General features: G+C 44.7%; 1 protein-coding gene across 1 annotated transcript in view; it reads left to right on the top strand.

Moving 5' to 3' along the window:
- The window catches only part of LOC116503359 (zinc finger protein 345-like), a 74,386-nt gene that overhangs the window by 11,278 nt on the left and 52,283 nt on the right, over positions 1 to 10,825 (top strand). The window lies entirely within an intron of this gene.

A 10,825-nucleotide genomic window follows, 5' to 3' on the forward strand; every position in this document is an offset into this window, starting at 1 on the left:
TTCCTATCTAGAAATATTCTCTATGTGAAAAAGGAATTTTGCAAAACAGACTACTTCTCATAACAGGAACCACAGAGTGGGAAAAATATAAATGCACGATGTGTGGAAAGAACTTCAGGTGGAGCAAGCAACTTAGCCCCCCAAAAACAGCCTATTTGGTCTCTTGGTTAAGGCACCAGGTTAGAAAGCAGGTGATTGTGTGTTCTAGTTCTATCCTAGGCATGAAAGCCAGCTGAGTGGTCTTGGGCCATTCACACTCAGCCCAAATCACCTCAGAGGCTCTTGTGGGAAAATAAGACGAGGGAGGAGTATTAGGTGCGAGTAATGCCTTCTCTGCTATCTAAAAATAATGAAGTTGGGATACAAATAAATAACTAAATAAAAATAAATAAAGGGAAGTCGGGGAGTTGCCTTTTGGGATTGAAGTGTCCTTAATTCCCGTAAAAGAATCCACTGTGATATGAAATCATTAAAGGTATCAATCAGACAACAAAGAAAGGCGCCCCCTGTGGCTTGGAAGTCAGAGAAAGAAACTTTTAAAAGGATCTGCCCTACTTGATCAAGCAATAAATATTGGCAGCAGGAAGTTTCCACCTTCAGACTTGCAAAATTATGTTAATAAAGCCTTATAATAAAGTAGAATTAACTGTTCTAGTCTTGTTTTTTTGTCTTGTCTGTAGAACAGGATTGTGATGATCAAGATTCTTGCATTTAAAATTAAAGGAAATAAATGAATTGTAATAGCATGTTACTTGTTATTTTAGGGCAGGCATGACAGCAAACCAGAAACGGTGCAATAGGATTGCTAAATATGCCGGTACTTCTTTCTAAATATACTTGGTGAGCAACAACATTGTAGCAACTTCTGCTTTTATCTATTTCCATGCAAACAGCTGTATTTCCTGCCTGTGTAACCAAGTGCAGATAATCCTCAAGTTATGAATGTAATAGAGCCTGCCAATTACATTTGTAACCCGAGGATTAGTTAATTGGATCGTGTTAAGTGAACATTTACTCAATGCATCTGCTAATCGAATGTTCATGTCATTAAGTGCATATGAAGTATGCCACTGAGTGTTGTAGTCCGCGGAGCTGGCAGCAGAATTGGACTGGGGAGGAACATGGGCCAGTCCTAGAGTCTGGGGAAGGCTTGGATGAGGGCTCTGCATTGGAGGCAGAGAGGGGGCCAGGGCCATCTGGGACATGTGCTGCCTTTGGAGCCTCCAGAGTCGGACATCAGTGAGTCAGAGGAACAGGAGGAGCCTGTTCTGGAGTCAAGGTGCTCTGGAGCCATCCAGTGCGATCCCACAGAGATGCCGTCGGCCAGGCAGTGTCAGCTGGCGAACCCCAGGGATAGAGCCTTCTCTGTGGGACCGCTTTCCCTTTGGAATGAGCTGCCCCTGGAGCTTCGCATAATTCCCGATCTCCGATCCTTCCGGCGCGCCCTAAAAAGTTGGCTTTTCCAGCAAGCCGGCCTGGCCTGAATAAAATAAATTATTAATTTTAATTGTTAATTTTAATTTAATTTCTAAATCTCATTGTAAATGTCTATTGGTTTTTTTGGATATTCTATTTAATCTTTCTTTTAACTTTTGTAATATGTGTTTTTATGTTGTATGCTGCCCTGAGTCCTTTGGGAGAAGGTTGGCATATAAGTCCAATAAACCTAAACCTGTTCCCAGTGCGCACATGTGCAGAGCTGCCAGAAGGCGAGAACAGTTAAGACAAAAGGGATGACTCGGGAGTAAAGCTTAGAGATGAGTGACCCTTCCCATAAGACAGAAAGGAGGAACAAAGGCACGTGAGCCTTTGCAGGAAGCAACTTTTTTTGTTCTGGTCGTTTAAAACTCAGTTTTGACTCTGCTCTGTGTGGCCTTGCCAAGCTAATTGCCAGTTAGGTCTTTGGCAGTCTTTCAAGGGAGATAAAGAGGGGTGCTTATCAGCCTTATCCTGAAGGGTTGTGGCAGGCTTCTAGCGGACTCTTTACAAACTATTTGTGACTCATTATGGGCTGTGCACAAACATAATTCACAGCCTTTGAAACAAAGAGGGTTTGGGGAGCTAAGCCTGTGCTTTTTACTGTCTCAGGAAACCTAGTTCAGAAACCTAGTTGCGGGACCGAGTGCTTCCAACCACCCAAGGCCTCTCCTGACCCACTGAGATATGTATCTCATGCTTCCCCTCCCTCATCCTGCCCCACTGGATCTCTACGGGCACTGGGAGACCTTTTGAAGATCTGGATCAGAGGTGGGTTGCAGGCAGTACGCCCTCCTGCTCAATCTCCTTACCTGTCCTTTAACTTCTTCGGCGCTTCCGCGCATGGCACATACAGTGCCTGCACAACACTCTGCTGAGCAGCTGGAGCATCGCTGGACAGTACAACACATGACCGGCCGTGGGCATCCATGTGGACGTCGCCAAGCCCGTTCCAACCATACCAGTTGGACCAGGATCCGGAACCCACCACTGATCTGGATGATCAAGTAAGCTGTCTCCTCTCCAGCCTCTCTGCCATGGTTTCTTTGTCTACGAGATTGCTCATTTGAAGCCTTCTATCCCTTTGAAAATAGCAATAGCAGTTAGACTTATATACCACTTCATAGGGCTTTCAGCCCTCTCTAAGCGGTTTACAGACTCCGCATATCGCCCCCATAGTCTGGGTCCTCATTTCACCCACCTCGGAAAGATGGAAGGCTGAGTCAACCTTGAGCCAGTGAGATTAGAACCACTGAATTGCAGATAGCAGTCAGCTGAAGTGGCCTGCAGTACTGCACCCTAACCACTGCGCCACCTCGGCTCTTGCACAGCAGTCTTGGTGAGTCAGCCAGGCTGAGCAGGGCACACTCATCCTACCCAGCCTCTGCTCTCACCACTCTGTTTTCGGAGTACCAGAAGCAGGCAAAGAAATCACACTGCCATGCAAACCCCACAGCAGAGAGGCTGGAGAGGAAACAGCTTGCTTGAGGAGAGAGGAATGGTCAGCCTGTTCCGGAACCCTGGATCTTTGAAAGGTAACTGAGCCTTTGGTGTGGGGAGGAGCCAGTGGGCTATTATAGCAGGGCCAGTGCCTGTTAGATCCCTGTGGGTGGTGGGAATAGGCAGGGGGAATGTTGCAGTGTCTCTTCAGTCATTATAAAAGTGAACAACTGTGGTGCTGCAACATGCGTAAATTCAGGACTGTGTCATAAGTACTTTTGGAAGGATGTCGTAACTTTGAACTGTGGCTAAGTGAACTGTTGTAATTTACAACCTCAATGTTCGACCACATTTGAGCCCAAAATTTCTATTACTAAGCAAGATAAGTGAGTTTTGCCCTATTTTACCACTTTTCTTGCCACAGTTGTTAAGTGCTTCACTGCAGTTGTTAAGTTAGTAGCATAATTGTTAAGTGAATTTGGCTTCCCCGTTGACTTTATCAGGTCGTAAATAGTGATTACATGATCCTGGGACTCTGCAACCATCTTCTATATGAGTCAGTTGTCAAACATCCAAATTTTGATGGGCAAAAACATTCGGCAAATTGCAGAGACTAGGGCTAGACAATAACCAGCTTCATTCCATTCACCTAGCTCAAACGCCTACTATTCTCCTTGACCTATTTTGCATTGAAATCACCCATAACTTATAAAATATGTTTTTTTTCATATATCTGCTTGAGAGTACATTGAAGCTTATTGGGGGGAAAAGTTCAATTTCATCATCATTTGAGTCTACAGTTGGAGTGTAGATTTGTCATAAGATGGTGCTGAATGTCTTGCTGAGAATTTGGATCGAGACTACGTGATTGCTGTATGCTCTGATTCTCAACACATTTAGTCACTTGTTTCCTTATGCAGAAAGCAACTCTTTTTTGCCTGGTGATATCGTTTCCAGAAAAATAAACCATAAACTTGTCTGATCTTTATTGGGATACTGCCTCTCCAGTGTAACTCATTGATGCCAAGGATGTCTATGTTGACTCTAATCGTTTCTCTTTTTACAATTTCAAGTTTTCCCAAGCTCCGTGAATGGGCAAAATGTCATGAAACGTCACACATGACGCAGCGAGTTTGACACCCACTAGCCAAATCCAAATCCTGCAGCAGTTCTTCATGTTTTAGTCTCCAGGCCTTTGATCATCTTAGTTGCTCTTCTCTGAACTTTTTCCAAGGTTCCAAATCTTAGGACACTTAGATGCCACCAAAGGATTTTTGGGGTCAGAGAGGAAGTGCAACCCCCATAAATCTCTTTCCAGGAGACAATCTTGTCAGGACCCAGGAGGTTGCCAGGGGTTTTTACACTTTTCTCTTGGCTTTTGGCCTCAAGCCCAGGCTGTGTGGGTGCATGCACACATGCATTTTTGTGTGTGAGAGATGAACCCAATGAAATGTTTAAGAGATCACTTAAAAGGACAAATATTTGTGACGACCAAGGACTCCCAAGTCTCTTCTCCGACGGGACACGAATAAAGGCCACCAGGAGATTCCCTCAGAGGCAGGAGAAAGATTCGAGAACCAACGATTCCTTTCCCGCCCAAACCTAACAGGAGCTTCTCTCCCGCCATTGGGTCGCCAAGCCCACGTGACTCTCTCTCTCTCTCTCTCTCTCTCTCTCTCTCTCTCTCTCTCTCTCTCTCCTGCTGGTTTCTCCCTACAGTAACTACAACGGGAGGAGGCGACCCCCTCGCACGGAGGGCAGACTGAGCATGCGCGCCTCACAACGGACCTCGCCGAACGCCCTGGCCTCTCTAGGACTTCGCGCTCGCTCGCTGTAACCGTTTCGTTTTCGCACGAGAAGTCGGGTACTTCGGGAGCCGCCCCCCCCCAGACACGTGCAGAGCCGCCTTGTGGGAACGGAGACAAAGAGAGGGATGGAGGACGTGAAATCCGCGTCAGTTCTTCCCACTTCTGGGAGGCGGGGGAGACTCCGGATTCCTTTTGCATACAGGGGGGGAACGAAGATCCCAAACTTTTGCAAACTCAAGCAGGAACATTAAACGGTGTGCAGAAATCGAGGTGCATCACTTGGGCTCCCAAGTGAGGAGGGAAGGAGTTTAATCTCCTTCCAAAAAGGATGGAGGCTTTTCTACAGCTGAAGAAGAGGAGACCCAACCAAGGAGTGGCAGAGGACACCCTGGAATTGGTGGGGATTTAAAAAAAAAGCCAGGATGTCAACCTGTCAAACGAGAGAATGAAGAAGAAACTCCTTAAATCTTCTCCATAAGGCTCTTCTCCATTTATGTTTTATGATGAATGCCGTTTTACAATGCCTATCAAAATGACCCCTCACTATTGTATGTACACTGAGAGCTTATTCACCGAAGATGAATTCCTTGTGTTTCTAATCACACTTCGCCAATAAAGAATTGAATTCTATTCTATTTTATTCTGTATTCTACTCTACTCATTCTATATGCTGAAATCCCGAAAGTGGAAAAGAAAGAGAGCTGGGAAGATTGCGGGAAGATGCCGAGACTGAAAGCAGCTTCATGTATAAACCTTGTGCAACAATCTGAATGCGGAGAATTGGGGGAAAGTTGCAATTCTTTAATCAAAGTTGGTTTCTTTAATGGGAACCAGCAGCGCCCTTAAGACAGCTCCAAGCGCAGCTTCTTCCAGTGCAGAAATAAACCAGTATTAAAAAAAAAAAAAATAAGACAACCAAACTGGTTTCAGGATGAATATCTCCACTTACGCGGAGGAGAGCCTTCTCAGTCGCAGCTCCGACGCTATGGAACAATCTCCCCGTGGAGATCCGCACCCTCACCACCGCCCAGGCCTTCCGCACGGCCCTTAAGATCTGGCTATCCCGTCAGGCCTGGGGATAAAAATCTTAGTTTGCCCCCCCCCCCGAATGATGAATGAATGTTGTGCTCTATTTTTAATATTATGTATTGTCTTATGTTTTTTTGTCTTTGTATCCCCCTCCCCGTGTTTTGTAAGCCGCCCTGAGTCCCCTCAGGGAAAAGGGCGGCCTATAAATTATAATAAACACTCTAAACACTCTTTATCTTTACACTCAGTTTGGATCAAGTTTAATGAAGATTGGCCAGCATGCATTTATCAATTTTCTCTTTCGACCCAAAGGGTCTTTTTTTTTTTTTCAAGAGGCAACTGGATTTTCTGGTTTCTTTCTTTGAAGAAGTTTCGCTTCTCATCCCAGAAGCTTCTTCCACTCTGACTGGATGGTGGGGAAGGTCAGAGCAGAGGAAACTTCTTGGGTGAGAAGTGAAATGTCTTCAAAGAAAGAAACCAGAAAGTCCAGTTGCCTCTTTGGGGGGGAAAAGCACTTTTGGGACAACCATGACTTGGATAACGGAGATTCTCCATAGACATTTTCCTCTTTTGACTTATCCCAAATTAAAATCTGGTGGCCACATCTGGGTGAACATTTGAGGGGAACATCTGGGGATGTACATGGCAGGAGCCCCAGCCTCAATTCCTGGATATTTATCAAATTTAAATGCTACCCATTTTGTCGAGCGCTACTCTTAAGTGGCTTTACAGACATTGAACCAAATGCAGAAGAAAACATTGCCGCAATATATAAAAATCTTATTAGAATAGAATAAAATTAATGGAATAGAATAACTTTGTTACTTTGAATATACACTAATTGGCATACATTAAAAATGAAATTTTGTTGCATACGCCTCTTAAAAGAGTCACCACCTCCAATTTTGCACTACGTAAACATGACTACATAAATAAATAAATACAAAATTATGTATATACCCACATACATGATGCAGAGGAACAACACAGACTAGTTCGGATACATACATGAGAACAGGAAGTAGAAGAGATTCACCAAGACTTGAAGAGCCAACGGATGGGAGGCAGGGAAGTTTGTCCCAGGGGTGCAACCGGTGGGCTCCCAAAATGACATTAAACTGACATCGTGCCCTAAATGGAGGCCGGTCTGGATGGCCTCTAAGGTTCCCCGCCGCGATCGCGCCAAGAGATGTGCGGTTGTCGTTAGGACCCACCAGGGGGCGCTCGCTCGCCGTCGAACGCCACTGCGCATGCTCCGCACCGAGTCCAGCTGGAAGGTTTGGACCAGCTGTGAGTTGAGCCCTGGGAATCGAGATGGGGAGGGGGAGGTTGGCAGGAGGGGATCCCGCGACACAGACCCTCCCCCCGGGGGAGAGGACAACCCCCCCTTCCAGCCCTAGGCAGACCCTCCCCGGCCAGTCCTTGCAAGGAAAGGGGGAAAGTGCGGTCTTCCCCTCCCAAACGCTCCGGTAGCAAGAGGGAAAGACCTGGGGTCCCCCAAAAGGCATTGCCGAACTCCAAATCCCGGAGGCTGGGAGGGAGGGGGAGACGACCCCCCCCCCGTCTCCCCAATCCCGCTCTTGGCTGTGCAAGCTTTCGGGGGGGGGAGGGAGAGGAAGATGGGCCGGTTGCTCCCTGCCTTTGTTCCCATGGGGAGGATCACCTCGTGGTGCTTCCCCCCTTCCCTAGCTATTAGGAATTGAGGAAGTGGATGTCCCAAGGGCGCTATCCCCCCCCCCAAGAGTCAACTGGACATTCTTGTTTTTTCTTTGAAGGCGTTTCGCTTCTCATCCAAGACGCTTCTTCAGCTCTGACTAGGATGGTGGGGGAGCTGAAGAAGAGTCTTGGATGAGAAGTGACACCTCTTCAAAGAAAACACAGTCCAGTTGCCTTTTTTGGGGCGGGGGGGGGGGAAGAAGCACCTTTGGGACTGTTGAAAGAAATGTCCTTCTGGGTTCAGCTCCAAGTGGGGAAAAAGACACTGGAGACATGGAGGCTGCTTGGAAAGATAGTTTATTGTTGGACAGGGCCACATGGCTTGAGCCCTGAACAGAAAAGGGGATCAGATGCTTCAATGTTGGTGGAGAAGGAGAGAAGGGCTGAGGGAGGGGCTTGCTAGGCTTTTTATACCCTGTTTAGTCCCACCTCTCTGTTTCCTGTTCCTGTGTAAGAAATGTATTCTGACTGGTTGTCAGACTCCCATGGTGCCATGCAGGGGGCTACTCTCTAGGCTGTGATGAGTTCTCAGATGCCTTATGGTCAGTTGAGTAATATCCCTTCCCCCTTCAGCTGCAGTGAGGAGAAGTCTTTATTATGTAAAGTGGGCTAGCCTGGCCATCTTAATGGCCCATTAGCTGGGAATGGGCAGAAAGCTATAGGCAACTATTCTGTCTTTTAAAACATGTTTCTTTTCACATCCAGATAAATATTCGGCCTTTTCAATATTTCCTAGGATATTTCATTTTTCTGGGAGAGGGCTGGATGATAACTTCCCACAGGACAACCATGACCTGGATCAGGGGTCTCCAACCTTGGCAACTTTAAGACTTGTGGACTACAACTCCCAGAGTTCCTCAGCCAGCTTTGCTGGCTGAGGAACTCTGGGTGTTGAAGTCCACAAGTCTTAAAGTTGCCAAGATTGGAGACCCCTGACCTGGATGACTGAGAATCTCCGTTGACACGTCAATAAAGGAGAAGATCTGTGGGTGAAAGGCCCTTGGTGCTCTCCAGATGTTTCATTACTCAAACTAAGTAACATCATCAGTACTAGCCCTCGCATTTATGATCTTCATAAATGGCATCATTGTCAGGTATAGCAAAGATTGGGGTTTTATATTTGCATTTCGTTTGCCAAATATGGACAAGATAGCAGGTATAAATATAAACATGGACATGAATGAAAGAAATGCGTACGAATAAATGGGGACAGCGGGAAAGGGACTGTAAGCACGCTGGTGCGCGTATGCAAGACCCCTTTTACGGACCTCTTAGGAATGGGGTGAGGTCCACGGTAGGCAGTTGAAGGTTGAAGCTGCGGAGGTTTGAGGATGTAACAGGCGTGGACCACTCTGTTGCTGAAGTCGTATTTTCTGCAATCGAGTTTGGAGCGGTTTCCTTTGAGTTTGTATCAATTGTTTGCCTGTGTATTATTGCGGTTGAAGCTGAAGAAGTTGTTGACAGGTAAGACTTTGTAACAGACAATTTTTGTGTACTGTGCTTAGATCATACCTCAGGCGGCGCTACTCCAGATTGTCCAAGCCCAAAATTTTGAGCCTGGTGGCATAGGGAATTCTATTGAGTTCTATTGGAATTCTATTGTGAGTTCTATTGGAATTCTATTGTGAGTTCTACTGGAATTCTATTGAGTTCTACTGGAATTCTATTGTGAGTTCTATTGGAATTCTATTGTGAGTTCTACTGGAATTCTATTGTGAGTTCTATTGGAATTCTATTGTGAGTTCTACTGGAATTCTATTGTGAGTTCTATTGGAATTCTATTGTGAGTTCTACTGGAATTCTATTGTGAGTTCTACTGGAATTCTATTGAGTTCTATTGGAATTCTATTGTGAGTTCTATTGGAATTCTATTGTGAGTTCTACTGGAATTCTATTGTGAGTTCTATTGGAATTCTATTGTGAGTTCTACTGGAATTCTATTGTGAGTTCTATTGGAATTCTATTGTGTTCTACTGGAATTCTATTGTGAGTTCTACTGGAATTCTATTGAGTTCTATTGGAATTCTATTGTGAGTTCTACTGGAATTCTATTGAGTTCTATTGGAATTCTATTGTGAGTTCTATTGGAATTCTATTGTGAGTTCTACTGGAATTCTATTGTGAGTTCTATTGGAATTCTATTGTGAGTTCTACTGGAATTCTATTGTGAGTTCTACTGGAATTCTATTGAGTTCTATTGGAATTCTATTGTGAGTTCTATTGGAATTCTATTGTGAGTTCTACTGGAATTCTATTGTGAGTTCTATTGGAATTCTATTGTGAGTTCTACTGGAATTCTATTGAGTTCTATTGGAATTCTATTGTGAGTTCTATTGGAATTCTATTGTGAGTTCTACTGGAATTCCATTGTGAGTTCTATTGGAATTCTATTGTGAGTTCTATTGGAATTCTATTGTGAGTTCTACTGGAATTCTATTGAGTTCTACTGGAATTCTATTGTGAGTTCTATTGGAATTCTATTGAGTTCTATTGGAATTCTATTGTGAGTTCTACTGGAATTCTATTGTGAGTTCTACTGGAATTCTATTGTGAGTTCTACTGGAATTCTATTGTGAGTTCTATTAGAATTCTATTGTGAGTTGTCATCATGGCTCATGTGTGTCCAGGGTGACCATGAGGTTGCTCAGAAGACATCACTGCTTGTGGCACGAACTGGAAACCTAGCCTGTAGCTTCACTTTCCATGTTGCCAGCCATCTGAGATGGTCTTTCTTTTGGAAAGCCAGGTGGTAGCAGCAAAGTTGTGTGTTTTGTTCCACAAAATGGTGAAAATGGAAGGACCAGAGATAAATGGAAAGGAATGTTATTTTGATGGAAGCACCAAGAGCAAATCCTGAGGGGGAAATGGATAGAATGCGAAAGAGAAGTGAAAATGAAAATGTTGAATGGAAAAGTATTAGAAAAGGAAAAAAATTCCAAATTGGTATGAAGCATAACTGCAGTGTCGAAGGGTGGACATATGTTTATGAAATGTTATTTTATGTGGCTGCCTCTTGTCTTCAAATGACTCCAGGCAGATTTCTATTTATATAGTTAAATCAAATAAAAGCAGAAAGAAGAACCAGGAACACCCAGAAGAAAATGTTACAGCTTGCTCTAGCGATCAGTATCCAAGAAAAAAAGGAAGAGGAAAAAGAAGAGAAAGGAAGAGATGGTGGGACGCTGGTGCAAAATGGGTAGAGACAAGGGTGAAATTCAGCAGATTCTGACAAGTTTTTGGAGAACCGGTAGAGGAAATTTTGTGTAGTTCAGAGAACCGGCAAATGCCACCTCTGCCTGGCCCCTGAGTAGGGTGGGAATGGAGAGTTGACAATATCCTTCCCCCAGGAGTGGGGA

This window comes from Thamnophis elegans, chromosome 2 (assembly GCF_009769535.1).
Source record: "Thamnophis elegans isolate rThaEle1 chromosome 2, rThaEle1.pri, whole genome shotgun sequence".
NCBI classification, from domain to species: domain Eukaryota; kingdom Metazoa; phylum Chordata; class Lepidosauria; order Squamata; family Colubridae; genus Thamnophis; species Thamnophis elegans.